The sequence below is a fragment of the Dama dama genome, chromosome 27, assembly GCF_033118175.1.
Source record: "Dama dama isolate Ldn47 chromosome 27, ASM3311817v1, whole genome shotgun sequence".
Taxonomy (NCBI): Eukaryota; Metazoa; Chordata; class Mammalia; order Artiodactyla; family Cervidae; genus Dama; species Dama dama.
In genome coordinates, this window is record NC_083707.1 from 56,849,036 (window position 1) to 56,867,736 (window position 18,701).

Sequence of the window (18,701 nt, forward strand, 5' to 3'; positions counted from 1 at the left end):
CAGAGGGCTTAAACAGCAGAGATTTCTCTCACCGTTCTGAAGGCCACACATCTGACAAATTGGCGTCCACAGGTTTGTCTCTCCTAAGGCCTCTGGCTTTCGGGCTTGCAGGCAGCACCCACTCCGGGTGTCCTCACCTGGCCTGTCCTCCCCGGCGCCCGCCTCTTCCTATAAGGACAGCAATTCTGCTGGAGTCGAACTTCACCCAGAACATTAATTCCAGAACGTTAACCTTAATTACCTCCTTAAAGGCCCCACCTCCAAATGCAGTCGAATCTGGGCTTAGGGCTTCCACGTGTGAGTTTGGGTGGAGACACAATCCAGCCTATAGCAGTTAACACACTCCTTCACTTTCTCTCTGCCCCTCGGGCCCCCACCAGAGCTGAGTAAACCTCTGGCCCGCGCAGGGTCTCGGCAGAGGTGTTGGCTGTCTCTGCTGACTGCTTCCCTGCGGGGGCTGCAGACCAGGGTTGGGGCGGGCCGGCCTGGAGGTTTACATCTCAACAGCAGCAGCGGCGGCAGCATGAGTTCATACGTGGTGAGAACTGTTCCGTTTTTTATATGTGTGGTTTTCTTTGATTTTAACACTAAACCCTACGAAACACTATTAGTATCTCCAATTTATAGTTATGTAAGGGAAACACAGAGAAGTTGAATAATTTACCCGAAGTCATCCAGCTTGAATGTTAACTTTACAAAAAGAAGCAGAGAAAAATATGAGCGAAAGAGAGAGAGAAAGACTGGTCGATTGATGGAGAAGATCCACAAACCAGAGAAAGAAAAAGATTCACAAACCAGGAAAGGCAAGAATTCAGGCAAGCAGAGAGAGAAAACAATAGCTAGATAGACGTGGGGACTTTCTCCGTGGCTCAGTGGTAAAGAGCCTGCGTGAAATGCAGGGGACGCAGGTCTGCACCCTGGGTTGGGAAGCTCCCCTGGAGAAAGGAAACGGCAAGTCACTCCAGTATTCTTGCCTGAGAAATCCCATGGACAGAGGAGCCTGGTGGGCTACAGTCCATGGAGTCTCAAAGAGTCGGACATGACTCAGCACGCACAGGAACACAACAACAACCAATAAAGACATAACTCTGCCCCCATAGGACTTGCAATATATCAGAGGAGGCAAACATTGAACGAGTAATTACAACGAAGAGTGGGTGGGAGAGGGAGAATCTCCAGTCAGCAGCGCAGCAGAGGCAGAGGCCCAGGGCGGAGGGACAGAGTCTGCGGGAAGGCTCTTTGTTTAATTTTTATGTTTTAATGTAAGTATAGTTGATTTACAGTGTTGTGTTAGCATCTGGTACACAGCAAAGTGATTCAGTTACACGTAATGTGTGTGAGTGCTCATCGTGTCCACCTCTTCATGACCCCATGGACAGTAGCCTACCAGGCTCCTCTGGCCATGGGATTTTTCAAGCAAGAATACTGGAGTGGGCTGCTGTTCCCTTCTCCAGGGGATCTTCCCAACCCTGGGATCAAACACAGGGCTCCTGCTTCTCCTGCATTGCAGACAGATTCTTTTCACTGCACCCCCTGGGAAGCCCCAGTTACACATATGTAACAAACCAAAACAAAGCCATTGTGAATGCTATATACATATGTATTATTTTTCATATTCTTTTCCATTATAGCATATTATAAGATATTGAATATAGTTCCCAGTGCTATACAGTAGGACCTTGTTGATTATCTATTTTATATATACTGATTTATATCCACTAATCCCAAACTCCTCATTTATCCCTCTCCTATACCTTTTCCCCTGGGTCACCCTAAGTTTGTTTGCTATGTCTGTGAATCTGTTTCTATTCTATTAATAAGTTCATTTGTATTATTTTTTTAGATTCCACATATAAGTGACATCATATGATATTTGTCTTTGGCTTACTTCACTTCCACAAATAGATGGGGAAACAATGGAAGCAGTGACAGACTTTATTTTTTTGGCCTCCAAAATCACTGCAGATGGTGACTGCAGCCATGAAATTAAAAGACGCTTGTTCCTTGGAAGGAAAGTTATGACCAACCTAGATAGCATATTAAAGAGCAGAGACATTGCTTTGCCAACCAAGGTCCGTCTAGTCAAGGCTATGTTTTTTCCAGTGGTCATGTATGGATGTGAGAGTTGGACTATAAAGAAAGCTGAGTGCCAAAGAATTGATGCTTTTGAACTATAGTGTTAGAGAAGACTCTTGAGAGTCCCTTGAACTGCAAGGAGATCCAACCAGTCCATCCTAAAGGAGATCAGCCCTGGGTGTTCATTGAAAGGACTGATGTTGAAGCTGAAACTCCAATACCTTGGCCACCTCTTGCAAAGAGTTGACTCATTTGAAAAGACCCTGATGCAGGAAAGGCGGGAGGAGAAGGGGATGACATGGTTGGAAGGCATCACCGACTCAATGGGCATGAGTTTGAGTAAGCTCTGGGAGTTGGTGATGGACAGGGAGGCCTGGCATGCTGCAGTCCATGGGGTCAAAAGGAGTTGGACACGACTGAGGGACTGAACTGAACTACTTCACTTAGGATAATCTCTAGGTTCCTCCATGTTGCTGCAAATGGCATTATCTCTTTCTTTTTTATGGCTGAGTAGTATTTCATTATATATGTATAACATATATACACATACACACATGCACACACCACATCTTCTTTATCCATTCATCTGTCAATGGACATTTAGTTTGTTTCCATGTTTTGTCTACTGTAAATAGTGCTGCTATGAACACAGGGGTGCATGAGTCATTTTGGATTAGAGTTTTCTCCAGGTATATGGCCAGGAATGGGACTGCTGGATCATGAGCATGCATGCTAAGTCCCTTCAGTTGTGTCTGACTCTTTGTGACCCCATGGACTGTAGCCCGCCAGGCTCCTCTGTCCATGGAATTCTCCAGGCAAGAATACTGGAGTGGGTTGCCATGCCCTCCCTCCTTTAGGGGATCTTTGCAACCCCAGGATCTAACCATGTCTCTTATGTCTTCGGCATTGGCAGCTGGGCTCTTCACCTCTAGTGCCACCTGGGAAACCCTTGCTGGATCACATGGTAGCTCTATTTTTAGTTTTTTATGGAAACTCAGACTGTTCTCCATAGTGTCTGTACCAATTTACATTCCCAGCAACAGTGTTGGTGGGTTCCCTTTTTGGAAGGCTCTTTGGACGTGAAGCGATGGGACTGAAGAAGCAGTAGGATCCAGATTTCCAAGCGCCTGGTAAGTCATATCATGGCATTGGTTTTATCCTGCCAAATGGCAGATCCCCTGCACAGAGTGGTCAGATCTCCATTTCGGAAAGTCCACCTGGGCTGCATGGGTGCTGGATTGGAGGAGTAGAGGGACTGAGTCCAATCAAAAGACTGTTGCCCCAAGCCAGTGAGAAGGGGCGGTGGTCGGGAAGGGGGGGCCCGGGCAGATACTCAGGCTCTAGGAGAGTGATCGCCCCATCCCACTCTGGTCTAAGAAGGGATTCTTCCTCCTCTCCCCCATCCACTGAAGTGAAAGAGGCTCCCACTAGGCCCCACTCCTGAGAAGCAAGACTTTGTGCCTGCCTCCTGAGCCAGGGACAGACAGACTCCCATCTCCCTCGTTCTGGCAATGAGACAAGACTCCTTTTCTCCTATAATACCTCCGTCCCCTGCAAGAGCATCAAGCCAGGAGAGGCTTCTCCCACTCCTGAGACAAATAAGTGCCTGTGGAAAGGAGGGGTGGGGGAGCCCCAGACTGGCAGTTGAGAGACTCAGGTTTGGTTTTTTTTTTTTTTTAATTTATTTTGTATTGGAGTATAGCCAATTAACAATGTTATGACAATTTTAGGTGGACAGCAAAGGGACTCGGCCACACACACACGTACCCTTTCTCCCCCAACTCCCCTCCCACCCGCTGCCACGTGACACTGACCGGTGCTCCCCGTGCTCCTCAGGAGGACCTTGTTGGTTGTCCATTTGAATTACAGCGTGTGTACAAGTCCATCCCAAGCCTGGGTTTTACTCCCCAGTGCCCGGGTCCCTAGAGCAGGTCCCAGCCGCATCACTTTGCCTCATTCTCCTCCCTGATGAAGCCAAAGGGTAAATTCAGATCCTGTAACCTGTAAGCCAGATTTCAGAATAGCATTCATAGAAAAGAAAGCCTTTTCAGAAGCTACTGTTTACTCTGGGGGTTGATAAAAGAACATAAAAGGCTCTGATTGGCACTATTTAAATATTTGTTCCAGGACTGATATTTGCATTTAGGGTGAAATGAATTGATGCATATTATTTATGATTAACTCAGAAACTCAGGGGGAAGGGGGATAATATCCTGAGTTAGAAGGCAGGTAAATCAGCCTGATCATGAGTAAAATAAAAGCCCTGGCTATCCTCCTGCTCGCTAACTCTATCTCCATCTTTCTTGTACATTTTCAAGTGACTTTAAAAACCTATTCTCAATGCTTTTAAAGGTTTACAACCTCTAGAGGGAAAATGCATGTGATTGCACTATACAATAAACAGTAAACACTAATTGTTCCCCTCAATGAAAAGCTAATGGTCTTCTATATTCATCTACAATAGATTCCACTTAGCAGCTCATATTCTCCTGCTAATGGTCAATTCGCTTTCGGCAATAAGGATCAAAGCAAATGACCTAAAATTTTTAAAACAACAACGGGTGCAATAAATGGACTGCAAATTGCTCCTTTCTCCATAAGCAGCACTCTCAGAGGTAAAATTTCGAATTGCTAATGGCCAGCATATTGGACAAGTGGGGATTTTCCTACTGAGAGACCAGGGAAGGTGACAAAATATAATGGCTTTCACAAAGAGCTGGCTGGAAGCTGGGAAAATTAAATCCTTGGATCAGAGGCAAGATGGGAGCTGTGAAAATAGGATCAGAAAATTGTCTAGCTGTCTCTGCATTAGCCTGGGAAGGAGCTTTCTGATTGCTTGTGGCTTAAATGGTATACTGAGAGCAGAATCGGATACACCAACCACAACCAAAAATCTTGGGTAAATTTAACAAAATCCACAAATCTTCCAGGGAAGATACATTAAAAATCACCTTTTTTGCACTTGGGTCTTATAGGTACTTCTGACTCATGATGGTAAATAGCCAAAACTAATTTAATGACATGAATTGATTAAACCCTCTATCAAAAAGAATTCTTAAAAAAGGAATAACTGGAAAGGGGAAGTCAAAGTATCATGGGGACATTATTGAGCTAGAAACAACTATGAGATCCTTCTCTGGACAAAGGAGCTGAAACCTAGGCATGTGTGGGTGCTCAGGCACTCAGTCATGTCTGACTCTCTGTGACCCCATGGACTGTAGCCCGCCAGGCTCCTCTGTCCTTGGGATTCTCCAGGCAAGAACACTGGAGTGAGTTGCCATTTCATCCTCCAGGGGATATTCCTGACCCAGGCTTTGTTCTGTAATTGTCCCTCTTTTTTCCCCCAGAGTCCTCCTTCTTACTGGATTCTTTGGATCCTGTCTTTAAAAATTTCCCCTTTACCCACATTCTACCCAAGTTATGTTTCATTTTTCTCTTCTCCTTTACATCAAAATCTCTCCAAAGACTTGTCATAGTTTCTGGCTTGACTCCCTATGTGCATTCTCCCCTGCATTCACTCCAACCTGGCATTAGATCCCAGTACTCCCTCCAGTTCCTCTCATCAGATCCATGAGGCAATGCTTATCCCAACTGAATAACAAATCGGGAGTGTTTCTACCAGTTGATCACTGCATTCTTCCTGAAGTTGGCAATCATGATGATTCTCCTCAGCTTCTGCAAGAGCCTCCTTATTTATCTCCCTGCTTATTTCCTTCAATATTTTATTCTTCTGACAACAGCCATGGTGATCTTCTGAAATCGTAAATCGGGTCATGTTGATTTCCTGTGGGGAAAAAAAAAGCCTTCCGATTCATTTTTTATCATATATAAAATAAAGTCTAGGATACTCGATTATGGTCTTTAAGGCTCTGCAAGTTCTGGCCCTTGCCAAACTTCAGCTGTATACCAACCGACTCACCACCCACCCCTTCATCCAGCTCCTTTCTCCTTGGCATCGTCCTCATCTTCACTTCAACAGGCATGCCATTTGCTTGGGAGACTTTGCAGTTACTGTTCCCTTTGCCTGGAACATTATTTTTGCACTCAGTTCCCTTCCATACACTTGTTTGGGGTTTTATTTTCTCCTCATCAGGACTTCAGTTTTCCCTCCTGTTATGGATTGAATTGTGTCCCCCACCCATCGAATTCATATGTTGACTCTAACCCCCAGTGTGACTGTATTTGGAAATAGGACTTCCAAGGAGATTTTATACTCTCTCCTCTCCTGCTGCCACCAAACCTATCCCCACTTCCAGTCTGTGCTTTGTCATAGGACTCGTCACTTTTAGGCAATGGTCTACCTCTTCCACATAGTCTAAGAATCAAAAAGGGCAGATGCCTTGTCTGTTCATCAGATTCCCATTTCTAACACAAAGTCTGCACCATGGGAGGTTTTAATGAATATTAGTTGAGTGAATGAATGAATGTGTATAGGAGGGTAAGAGGATAGAGTTCCCTCAACATTTTAACCAATATCTGACATTCAAAAAAATTGCATAATATTTTTTCAGTAGTTATTTCTACTTCCTTTAAGATGCCCAGTAGAGCTGACACATAGGAAGCAATTCTGAGAAAAATGCTGATGAGCCAGTAGAGGCTTGATTGTCATCATAAGACTCCTTAATCAGGAGAAGGAAATTGTAGCCATTGCTATTCCCATCACTATGCTACACAAAAGAATGCAGACGCTTTCTGTGCAAGGCCAACCAGGATGTGATAATCTTCTGGGCTGTGTCTAAAATATTTCAGATTATTTCCTTAGGACAGGATCCCACAAATGGAATTATCGGGTCAATGTGTACAGACATTTCTAAGGCATTTGGCCTAACTATTTAGTTGAAGGAATTGAAGGACTAAATTTCAGTATTTGTAAGATGACTGTTAGTGACTTATTCGAAAAGGTGTAGAAGGATTCCAAACAATCATTGGCCAAGGCTAAACTAGAATGAAAGAGAAATATTCTTTTCATTGGGGGATCATTTTCAGATGCTCTCAAGCTCCCCATCATTGGAACTATTTAAGCCTTCTTTGACGGCTCCTGATTGCATGAGAAGTGACTCTGACCCTAGGTAGAAGTTGATCCACAGCAGTGTTTCCCAAACCAGCTTGTCTACCAGAACCATCTAGAGGGCTTTTAAAATTTAGACTCCAGGGGACTTCCCTGGTGGCCCAGTGGTTAAGACTCCACCCTTCAAATGCAGGAGGCCAGGGTTTGATCCCTGATTCAGGACTAGGATGCTACATGCTGCACAGGAAGGCCAAAAAAAGAAAAAATAAATTTTAAAAAGTTAAGACTCTAGACTCTGTCTACATAGTAGATCCTGCATATAACCCTTGCAAACCATGGAGCTCTATGCCCTTCCAACCATGATTCTAACATTGCTTGCTCCCAACTGTCATTCCATGACGTGACAGGTCTATCAGCTATAGGTGACGGTATCAGAGAAGAAAGTTCATGACTTTTCCTCTCATCCAAGAAGAGCTGACTCACTGGAAAAGACCCTGATGCTGGGAAAGATCGAAGGCGGGAAGAGAAGGGGGTGACAGAGGATGAGATGTTTGGATGGCATCACCGACTCAGTGGACATGGGTTTAGGCAAACTCCAGGAGACAGTGAAAGACCGGGAAGCCTGGCGTGCTGGAGTCCATGGGGTCACAAAGACTCAGACACGACAGCAATGACTGAGCAGCTAGAGATGCGGCATGCCCTGAAGGGACTCAGGAAAATTGCATGCTGTCTCCGTTGTAGAGTCTGCCGTCGTGTAAACGTCTCGCCTCTCCTAAACCCTTGCTCTCTTGACTGAATACACGGGGATCTTGCAGCAGTGTACATGTTCAATGCCTGTTTATGGACGTGTGTCAGTGGCTTCTTTCCCCCTCCTCCCACCCCTGTCCACAAGATGCCACATCGTGCAGTGGTTCACGATGTGTGGTCCCAGGTCGCTCAGCTCTCACTCTCCAAGCCCCACCTCCCCTTCCCTGGCTTCGGTCTCCATTAAGGAAGTCAGAGCGGTGCTGTTCTCTCAAGGAGCTTCAAAGGCCTAAGAGCAGGAGCCCCAGGTGAGGCGTGAGCAAGCTCTGACCTGCGGCCTCCTCAAGCATAGAAGAGGACATTTGGCCCAAAGGCTCTCTAAGAAAACTTCTAGAGCTAACTGCACGGGTCAGTTTTTCCCTTGAGCTTTTAATGATGGTGTCTGGTATCATGCGGCTATGAAAAACAAAACACTTGTACCCTAGGGCCCACGAGCCGCAACTGCTGAGCCCGAGAGTTGTTAATGACTGAAGCCCAGAGCCTGTCCTCCGCAACAAGAGAAGCCTGTGCACCGCACCTAGAGAGGAGACCCCACGCCCCACAGCTAGAGAGAGCCTGCATGCAGCAGCAGAGACCCAGCTCAGACAAAATGAAAAAGCAAGGGTCAAAATAAGTTACTCAACCTGTTCTGAAAGTGGTTTTAATGATAAATGTTTAAATGAATTAACATGATAGCGGCTCAGGTGGCCCACACCAAGCCAGGAGTCCTTTCCCGGATATGCCGAGTTTGAGGGCAGAGAAGGAGCTGTGTACATCTCTGGTACTCATTAACTATGACAAGTGCCCACTGTTGTCAGGTGGTTTGAGAAAAACAGTTTTCTGAGACATGAATGTCTTTTATAATTTTCTCTCATTGTCTTAGAACTGAATTTTGCTTTTACTGGGGTTCCTTTTCCAAGATTTCTTTTGATATTAACATTCCTATTAATACTCTTAAAAAACTGTCAATTTTGTATTGACTGTAGGATGAAGACAGATGCTCTTAAAACACAGAATTAAGATTTTTGTTTTTGAGAGTCAAGGATCTATCCTGGTTCAATAAGAAAGAGTTTAGATCTTTTCTGTTCTCTTCAGGACTTCCTAGTTTTGAAAACACTGGAGGTGTTTCGAAATGGACTTGTAAGCAAGCAGGAATTGGTACATTTTTGTGTTCTCGGTATTAAGGAGAGCAAATGGCTCAGGAAATATTTGTTGAATGAACGAATGGATATATGGAATGGGCATGTGAATATACATGAAGGAATCTATGGAAATACATGGCAAGCGTTTATGGAATGTATTTATCCAGAGTCTGACAGACCTTTATGAGCTTTGTGGCAAAAATAATCATTTTTCTATAATCGTACTTTTCACTTGTAAAATGGAGGTGATGGTTGTTCGATAAGACTGTGCGCTGCCTGGGACTCTGCTGGCAGCCCAGCGGTTAAGACTTTGCTTTCCAAGGCAGAAGGTGAGGCTTCAATCCCTGGTTGGGGAGCTAAAATCTCACATGCCTCATGGCCCAAAAATCAGAATGTAAACAACAGAAGCAGCACTGTAACAAGTCCAATAAAGAGTTTTTAAATGGTCCACATTAAAAAAAAAAAAAAAAGACTACGCAGGCCTGATATAGAGTGTGACATGTGAGCTCTGACTCTAAAGGCTAAAAAGGAGCTCTGCCCTTCCCATTCAAAGTTTAAACCTATTTTTATGAGAGGGGGGATTATCAACTTCGAAATACATCAGAGTTGTTGACATTTTGCTAGGAATTCTTTCTAATTCTGTGATTAATGCAAACTCACAGTAAAGCAGAACTCTCCCTCACTAGCCTCTGTGCATGCTCAGTCACTTCAGTCGTGTCCAAGTCTGTGTGACCCCAGGGACTGTAGCCCGCCAGGCTCCTCTGTCCCTGGGATTCTCCAGGCAAGAATACTGCAGTGGGTTACCATGCCCTCCTCCAGGGGATCTTCCCAACCCAGGGATCAAACCTGTATCTCCTGGGTGACAGGAGGATTCTTAATCATTGAGCCACCGGGGATGCCCCTTGTTAAGCCTGGTATATGCTAAAAACTTGATTGTCTTGATTCATGGATGAATGGGTTGGTACACAGTGGTGCCTAGGTTTCTGTATTGAGTCAGAACTTGGGGGTCAGGAGGAGAAGCCTCTGTTTTTTCCCTAGCTTTCCAGGGGATTTAGAAGATGTCTGGAAACTCCTGATCCAGCTTCCTATGTCACAGGTGGAGACCTGGAGAGAGCTCTCCACAGATAGTCAAGGTGCTTTCTGTCAATTTCTGGTCGTCTGCCCTCACTAGATCACTCATGCAGTTTCTCATTTCAGTGCCCATTTTTACCCTGTCTGTTGTACGTTCTTGTGATTTGGGCCCCAGGGCTGTTGAGAGTCTGAACTAAGGACAGGCTTGGGTGGTATTCTGCGGGGCTGGACTCTGGGCTATGCAAATCCAGCGACTGGCTCCAGGCCAGTAGGTAAATTCTATAAAAACAAGCTCACATATACACCCTGGCAGAGGAAGCTGGGCAAGACCCCTCCCTCTGCCTATTCAAACAGGTGACCTTAGCACTCTGGCGCCATGGATCAGGCACAGGGGAGAGCTGCTGGTGACGTGGAGCAGCCCAGGGCGGAGGCTGAGAGCCTGGGCCCCAGGGCCAGGTGGCGTGGCCCACGTTCCAGGCCACACTTACTGTCTTTGCACCATGGGTTAGTTCCCTCTGCCATGAACCAGGGACAATATTACCCACCTCTTAGGGTTATTACGAGGATTAAGTGGGCTAATATTTATAATGAGCCCAGAACAGGGCCTGGCATTTTGTAAGTCCTAGGTAAATGCTGGTCAGTGCTCTGTTAAATGTTTCTTGAAGCACTTTCCATCTGTCTGGATCAGAGGTCCCTGGTGCCTCTTCAAGGGATGGGGGATTAGACCACACCAAAATACTTGTTGCAGGGAATTCTCTGGTGGTCCAGTGGTTAGGACTATGAGCTTTCACTGCCAAAGGTCTGCACTCAATCCCTGGTTGGGTAACTAAGGTCCTGCAAGCTGTATGATGCAGCCTATGTATATATATGTATATATATACATACATACACACACACACACACACACACATATATATATATATATATACTGCTTTGAAATGTAACTTTCTTCATTGGGTTACTGGATGGTCTCATCCTTTCCCATCTCCTGAGACCTCCTGACCAAAGGGCTGGTCTTCCTCCAGTGAGACAAGCTGGGATCCAATTTTCTTTGAAGACACCTAGGCTGTTGTATTGAACTTTCCAGGAGGCACTAGTGGTAAAGAATACATTTGCCAATGCAGGAGACGCAAGAGACGTGGGTTTGATCCCTGGGTTGGAAAGATCCCCTGGAGAAGGAAATGGCTACCCACTCCAGTATTCTTTCTTGCCTGGGAAATCCCATGGACACAGGAGCCTGGCGGGCTACGGTCCGTAGGGTGCAAAGAGTCGGATGGGGCTAAGCACGCCCACAGGCTGTCACACTCGATCGTACCCATTCTTCTCTGCAGTCAGTATGTAGCAAGCCCTGCTAGACTTGTGAGAACTTGACTCCTTCACACCCTGCTTTACCAGAGAGCCCTGGGGTCCCAGAATGACAAGAGGTGGCGATGAAGCCCTCATAGTTTGTGAGTCAGTGTCCCTGAGTGAAGTCTTCGTAACCATGGAAGAAAGCTTCTGATCCAAGCTCCACCCCTGGAGCTAGAAAACTAATGTCTAATCAGACCAACGCATCATCAGTTATTACACCTGATCATCCCCAAAGTGCTATAAAGCAATGAGGACAGCTGTCCCAGGGAAACAAAAATCCTAAATTTCACTGGTTTTTTATCAAGTTATTACTTTAAAAAATAGTAATCACTATTCTGGATTTTGTGCTAATCATTCTCTTGCTTTTCATTATAGCTTGACTTTATATGCTACACCCTAAAATATATTTTTTAGTTTTCTGCATGTTTTCAAACTTTCCATAAGTGGAATCATACTGTATGTGCTCTTTTGTGTCTTGACATATTTCTCAGATTCATTAGCATGGTTGAGTGCAGTGAGGTATTTATTCCATTCCATGCCTATATCACTATTTATTAATATCTGCTCTGCTGTCAACAGAAATTTTGATTGTTTCTGTTATTTGTTTGCTTGATTGCTATTGCAAAGCAGGGTGCATTCTAGGGAATTCTCTGGTGGCCCAGTGGTTAGGATGCTTTCACTACTGGGGCCTGGGTTCAATCCCTGGTTGGAGAACTAGAATCCTGCAAGCCTTGCAGAATGGCAAAAATAAATAAACAAATAAAGCCCCAACAAATCATAACGTGTTCCTGCAGATCTTACCTGCTGTCTTTGTGTAAATGGAATCACTTTCATTTCTATGAAGACTATAGAGTCTTTCCAATGACTGCACTTAAATTTCTTCATTTGGACTTCAGAACACCTCTGTGATGATTCTTCTACTGAAAGTTGGAAAGAATTTGCTCCTACCCTAAAATAAGGGAGGGCTTCCCAGGTGGCTCAGACAGTAAAGAATCTGCCTGCAATGTGGGAGACCTGGGCTCAATCCCTGGGTTGCAAAGATCCCCTGGAGAAGGGAATGGCTTCCCATTCCAGTATTCTTGCCTGGAGAATCCCATGGACAGAGGAGCCTGACAGGCGGTCCATGGGGTCACAAGGAGTTAACATGACTGAGCGACTTTCACTTTTAAAATAAGGGAAACTGGGTAAAAGACAGCATGATACCTTTCCTTGGGCATTTCACACAGTAGATGTTGCGAGGCAGCTAAGTTGTTGGAATTCCAAAGAGGGGAAAGGACCCGCCCTGAAGTGGGATATGTGGACTGTTACACCTGTGGCCCAACACAGGAGGGGGAGACACCAGCCAGCATATAACAGGTAAGAAGAAATCAGCTCAAAAAAAATAAAGAAATCAGCTAAAATTGTAACCAGAGGCTGAGTATCGGCGGGTATGACAGTACAGCACCTCAGAGGAAACCCAGACACAAGGAGATCCGGCCCTCACCTCCAGTTCTTCTCCCGGGGCTTCCACGGGGTGCTCACGAGAGCACTGGGGGCCTGGCGGGAGACCAGGGGACACACCCTCGCTGGGCTCTGGCCACCGTCGTCACAGACACAAACCTCCACGTCCCCGCCTGGACCCTTCTAGCTGACGGAGCGTTAAGTTTCAGCCTCTGGGGAATGAGCAACGAGCCTCCACCTTCGCAGACGGTAAAGAAGGGGATAGCAAAGGGAATCGTCAGAGGACTCACAGGCATTCCTCAGTGCCGTGTGAGATCCTAATTGTGGTCACGACTTTGAAGTAAATTGAGTCAACTGGGTTTGTGTAATGAAATAAAAAAGCATTCAGCTGTTTTGGTGTTAGGTGCAGGTCTAGGAGCAGTAGCAGCAGACCCGGGCTTGGTTTTTCCTAGCTGCCTCAGCTAAGGTGTCTTTTGATTGCAAGTAACAGAAACCCTCTCTGGAACTAGCTTAAACAATAAGAAAATGAATTATTTAACTTAAAGGAAAGTTCAGGGGTGGGTCAGGCTCCAAGGTTGGCTGATTCCGTGGCACAAGGAGTTCATCAAGGATCCAGGTTCTTTTTTTTTTTTTTCAGGTTTCTCATCTACTTTGTTGTCCATGGATGGGTTTCTATCTCATAGTTTTGTCTTGCTCATGACAGGTCTAAGGGAGGCAATTAGGCCTGCTTGTTTCCTCACGCATGTAGAGCAGGAGAGAAAGAAAAGCTTTATTGCTTTATTTTTGGCCATGCTGGGTCTTGGTTGCTGCAGGGGCTTTTCTCTAGCTGTAGCAAGCGGGGGCTACTCGGGAGTTGGTGAGCAGGCTTCTCATTGTGGTGGCTTCTCTTGTTTCGGAGCACAGGCTCTGGGGCACAGCCTCAATGGCTGTGGCACATGGGCTGAGTTGCTCCTTGGTTGTGGGATCTCCCTGGACCAGGGATCGAACCTGTGTCTCCTGCATTGGCAGGCAGATTTCTTTACCACTGAGCCACCAGGGAAGCCCCAAGAAAAGCTTCTTTAGCCAGGGAACACAGGGCTTTTCCTCCAGATGCCAGCAATGATCATGGGAATGCCATGGGCTTGCTGGGTTCGGTCAGGCCTCCTTCAGGAGGGACATGGGGTCACTAGGATGGATTTAGACCAGTGGTTCCCGAGGTGGGATTTTGGGACCAGCAGCATTAGCATCTCCTGATCGTTTGTCCAAAAAGTAAATTCCTGGGTCTCCGTGGAGACCTATTAAATCAGAAATTCTGGGTATGGGGTCCAGCAAGCTTTAGAAGCCCTTCAGGTTGATACTGACTCACAGTAAAGTTTGAGAACCCCTGGCTTAGGATAGCCTGGCGAACACCATGGATGACAGGAGGCTTCTGTTAGGAAGGAGAGTGTGGGTAACAGACCAGGTGAGCATCTCAGAGTGAGAGGCAGTCGGCAGAGTTAAGGGTGCTTGTTAGGGAACAGTTCCAGGGATGGGCTCTGAAGCCTACACAGGGAAGGGAAATGAAGGTTCACAGGAATGATGGATGGTGAGGAAGTGGGGCTAGTGAACCAAGGAGCTCAACGAGGCTGCAGAATTGAAATGAGCCGGCAGTGACGGCCACGAGAATGGACGCGCATACCTCCAGCTGTGGGAAGTGTAACGGACCAAGGGTGCTCTGTTTGCACCAAGATCACACTGACCACAGGCTGCTTCCAGCCAACAGGCGGGGCTGGCAAAGGTACTAAGGCCTGCAGGTTGCAGGTTCAGGGGCGTAGCTGCAGGTTCTTGACGTAGCTGCCTTTGGCTCGTGGTCTTGAAGGACTCCCCCTCATGATCTTGACGAATCTTCCTTAGACGGCAGGACAATCCAAGCATCTCCCCAGCCTTGTCTCCTATCCTCCTGCATTCAGCATCACCCAAATCTCTCCTTATCATTTCTCACCAAGGCACTTCCCCTGTTAAAATCCTTGCACAGGTAATTTCATCTTGGCAGCTGCTTCTCGGAGGACCCAGACTAACACGGAAGGTGATGGTTCTTGAGTGGAGTGTGAAACCGAGATTATGGGTCAGACACTGTGCTATGTGTGGAGCCTGAGAAACAAGTAACATGGTCCCTACCCTGCAGGAGAACCAGTGAAAGAGAAAAATAACCTCTGACTGCAGGATGGTACAGGAAGGACTATAGTAGGGACTGCCCAGCAGCCCTGGACGTTATTTGGGCATGCACAGGGGGTGAGGAAGATGGTGACACTTTGGGGAGGTGGATACACCACCTGCTAAAAACAGACCCAATAGGAAATTCCCTGGGAGTCCAGTGATTAGGACTCGGCACTTGCATTGCAGAGGGCAGAGGTTCAATCCTTGGTAGGGGAACTAAGACCCTGCAAGAAACAGCGCTGCCACGAAAAACACATTAGTTTAGTGCCAGGCTTGGTGTTCAGTTGTTAGTCTCTTTGACGTCCCCACAAACACCCGGCTAAGGATGTCCCAGTTACTCCTTTGAATGAGCACAGCCTCCTCGGATGTCACCTCCCCAAGGCATCACAAGGCAATCCCCATTCCTGTGGCTTCACGGAAATGGAGAAGAGAGGCAAATGTTTTATAACAAGGTGGTTATGATAACGACAGTCCCTGCTTCCTGTCTGCATTTCTCTGATAGTTCCCTCAGTGGGTACCACCTGCATTGCCCCTGCTCATCCCACGGGTGGTCGTGAGGTCATAAGACAATGCCGTGAGCCACCCTGAAATCGGTGAGCTTCTCTATCCTGCATGTGCTGTTACAACTCAACCCACTTTGGCCACATACCTAAGGAAAGGATGGAGCGCCACTCTAAACAGGCTTCCACCTCCACGCTGAAAGGCCATCATCCCCTTTGGATTTTTAAAAAACTTATTTATTTTTAATTGAAGGATAATTGCTTTACAATATTGTGATGGCTTCTGCCATACATCAACATGAATCAGCCATAGGCACACGTATGTCTCCTCCCTCTCGAGCCTTCCTTCCCATCCCGCCCCTCTACGTTGTCACAGAGCACCAGCTTTGGGATCCCTGCATCATGCAGCAAATTCCCACTGGCTCTCTCTTTTACGTATGGTAATGTACACGTTTCAATGCTACTCTCTCAGTTCGTCCTCCCATCTCTTTCCCCCTTTGGATTCTTAACCCAGAACTGGATTTCACAGAGACTGAACCTCCTGGAGTTATATGTGCATTTATGTTGTGTGTGTGTGTGTTTATGCATTTGAGGGGCATAGAAAGGGGTTGGGTTCACGGCTTTCATTATTTCTCAAGAGTTCATGACCTTAGAAATATTAACAGTAAGCCACTTCTTTTTGAGAGAAAACTATTCGAACAAGACCTTAGAAGGTAAGGATATGAAAACTCTGCCCTTAAAGCAGATTTGTTGTAGTATTGATAGTTCTCCAGCTTTAGGTTAAAAGAAAAGTCACTTTAGCTTTGTGGTCATACAAGAGATATGCTGGAACTTTGTGGGAAAATAATAAAGGGGGGGATGGTTTATGCAATAAATAGGAATTAATTTTGCTCCTTAAAAAAATCCTATGTTATAAGAGGACTTTTACCTCTGGAACACTATCCTGGGAAATTGAGAAAGAAAAATAAAAAAGCATCATCGTTTTTCTTTCCTTTCTTTCTTTTTTGTGGACACTTAAATAGTCTTAGGTGTTTTCATCATAATACGTGAAAGTTTTCATGAGAACGTTATAGGTACAACAGACAGCTATTGGAAATCACAGGACAAACCTAAATGTGTGACAAAAAGGCCAAATACAAGAGGAAAGTCTGCAAAGCCTGTTTTCCTGGCCTGTTCTTGCCAAGAAACACTAGAGGGAGCAACACACCACAGGGACGCTGAGGTTCTCTCATGGTCAGGATTCAACTGTGGATACGCTGAATTATATACAAGAGATCGGCAACAACACGGAGGAAGAGCACCTCCTTCCTTGTATACTTGTCGCGAGGGGCCTGGCAGACCGCTCCAGGTGTCTGTTCTGGCTGGGAGGCAGGTGCGGACCCCAGAGGGAGCGTCTCAGGTCCGAGCAGGTCCTGACGCCGAAGCCCTCCACCAGCTGTTCTTTTTTTAGAATGAAAAGCCAACCTCACTTCCTGTCCTTGACAGGTGACCAAGCTGGTAAATTAACAGACATACTAATAGATTCGTGAACACGCTGACATTTTTACGATGAGAAGAAAATGATGATATAGACGGGAAATTGACATCAGGTTCATCTACTTATTTTTATCCACAGTTATCTATCACCTGATCTGAGCTGCAACGGTTACATTCCAAGCGTAACGGTGACTCAGGCATGATACCTGGAGGGAGGTCTCTAGAGGCAGCCTTCAGGCTGTCTTTGTCGTTATTTTGTTAATTGCGGCAAAAGATAAACAACATAAAATTTACCAACTTAACCTTTTTATTTATTTATTTTTGGCCACACCACCAAGCTTACAGGATCTCAGTTCCCTCAGGGACTGAACATGGGCCAATGCAGTGAAAGACCAGAATTCTAACCACTAGGCAACCAGAGAATCCCCTCCATTTTAACCATTTTTAATGTATGTGCTCAGATGCTCAACCGTGTCCAACTCTTTGTGACCCCATGGACTGTAGACCCTCAGGCTCCTCTGTCCATAGGATTTTTCAGACAGTACCAGAGTGGGTTGCCATTTCCTCCTCCAGCAGATCTTCCCCACCAGGGACTGAACCCTCGTCTCTCACATCTCCTGCTTTGGCAGATGGATTCTTACAGGCACTTATGGTGCATTAAGTACATTTTTGTTGTACAACCGTCCCCACCATCCACCTCTAGAACTTTTTCATTTTCCCAAATTGAAATTCTATATCTGCATTCTCCCTTTCCCCTCAGGCTTTGGTAACCTCTAATGAAAGTGAAAGAGGAAAGTGAAAAAGATGGCTTAAAAGCTCAACATTAAGAAAACTAAGATCATGGCATCTGGTCCCATCACTTCATGGGAAATAGAGGGGGAAACAGTGGAAACAGTGTCAGACTTTATTTTGGGGGGCTCCAAAATCACTGCAGATGGTGACTGCAGCCATGAAATTAAAAGATGCTTACTCCTTGGAAGGAAAGTTATGACCAACCTAGATAGCATATTAAAAAGCAGAGACATTACTTTGCCAACAAAGTTCCGTCTCATCAGGGCTATGGTTTTTCCAGTGGTCACATATGGATGTGAGAGTTGGACTGTGAAGAAAGCTGAGCGCCAAAGAATTGATGCTTTTGGATTGTGGTGTTGTAGAAGACTCTTGAGAGTCCCTTGGACTGCAAGGAGATCCAACCAGTCCATCCTAAAGGAGATCAGTCCTGGGTGTTCATTGGAAGGACTGATGCTGAAGCTGAAACTCCAATACTTTGGCCACCTCATGCGAGGAGTTGACTCATTGGAAAAGACCCTGATGCTGGGAGGGGTTGGGGGCAGGAGGAGAAGGGGACGACAGAGGATGAGATGGCTGGATGGCATCACCGACTCGATGGGCATGAGTTTGAGTAAACTCCGGGAGTTGGTGATAGACAACTCCAGGAGGCCTGGCGTGCTGCAATTCATGGGGTTGCAAAGAGTTGGACATGACTGAACTGAACTGAACTGAATGTTTGTCTGTTTGTATTTGCCTACTCTAATTTCCCTGTATAAGTGGAATCATTTCCACTCTTGTGTCTGGCTTATGTCACTTAGCATAACATCCTCAAGACTTGTTCATGTCAGAATTTCATTCCTTTTTAAGGCTGAATAATAATTCCATTATATGTATGTATGATGTTTTGCT

General features: G+C 45.8%; 1 protein-coding gene and 1 long non-coding RNA gene across 2 annotated transcripts in view; one reads left to right on the forward strand and one right to left on the reverse strand.

The window, feature by feature from the left end:
• ATP8B1 (ATPase phospholipid transporting 8B1) overlaps positions 1 to 187 on the reverse strand; it is a 150,804-nt gene extending 150,617 nt beyond the window's left edge. The window contains exon 1 of the mRNA XM_061130887.1: positions 33 to 187. The gene's annotated coding sequence lies outside the window, so the exon portion shown is untranslated. The remainder of the gene's footprint in view (positions 1 to 32) is intronic.
• Positions 188 to 382: 195 nt separating this feature from the next.
• On the forward strand, positions 383 to 9,697 carry LOC133047534 (uncharacterized). The gene is made up of 3 exons (XR_009690766.1): positions 383 to 538; positions 1,844 to 3,206; positions 7,492 to 9,697. It is a non-coding gene; the product is annotated as an uncharacterized LOC133047534 (long non-coding RNA).
• The last annotated feature ends 9,004 nt before the right edge of the window (positions 9,698 to 18,701 follow it).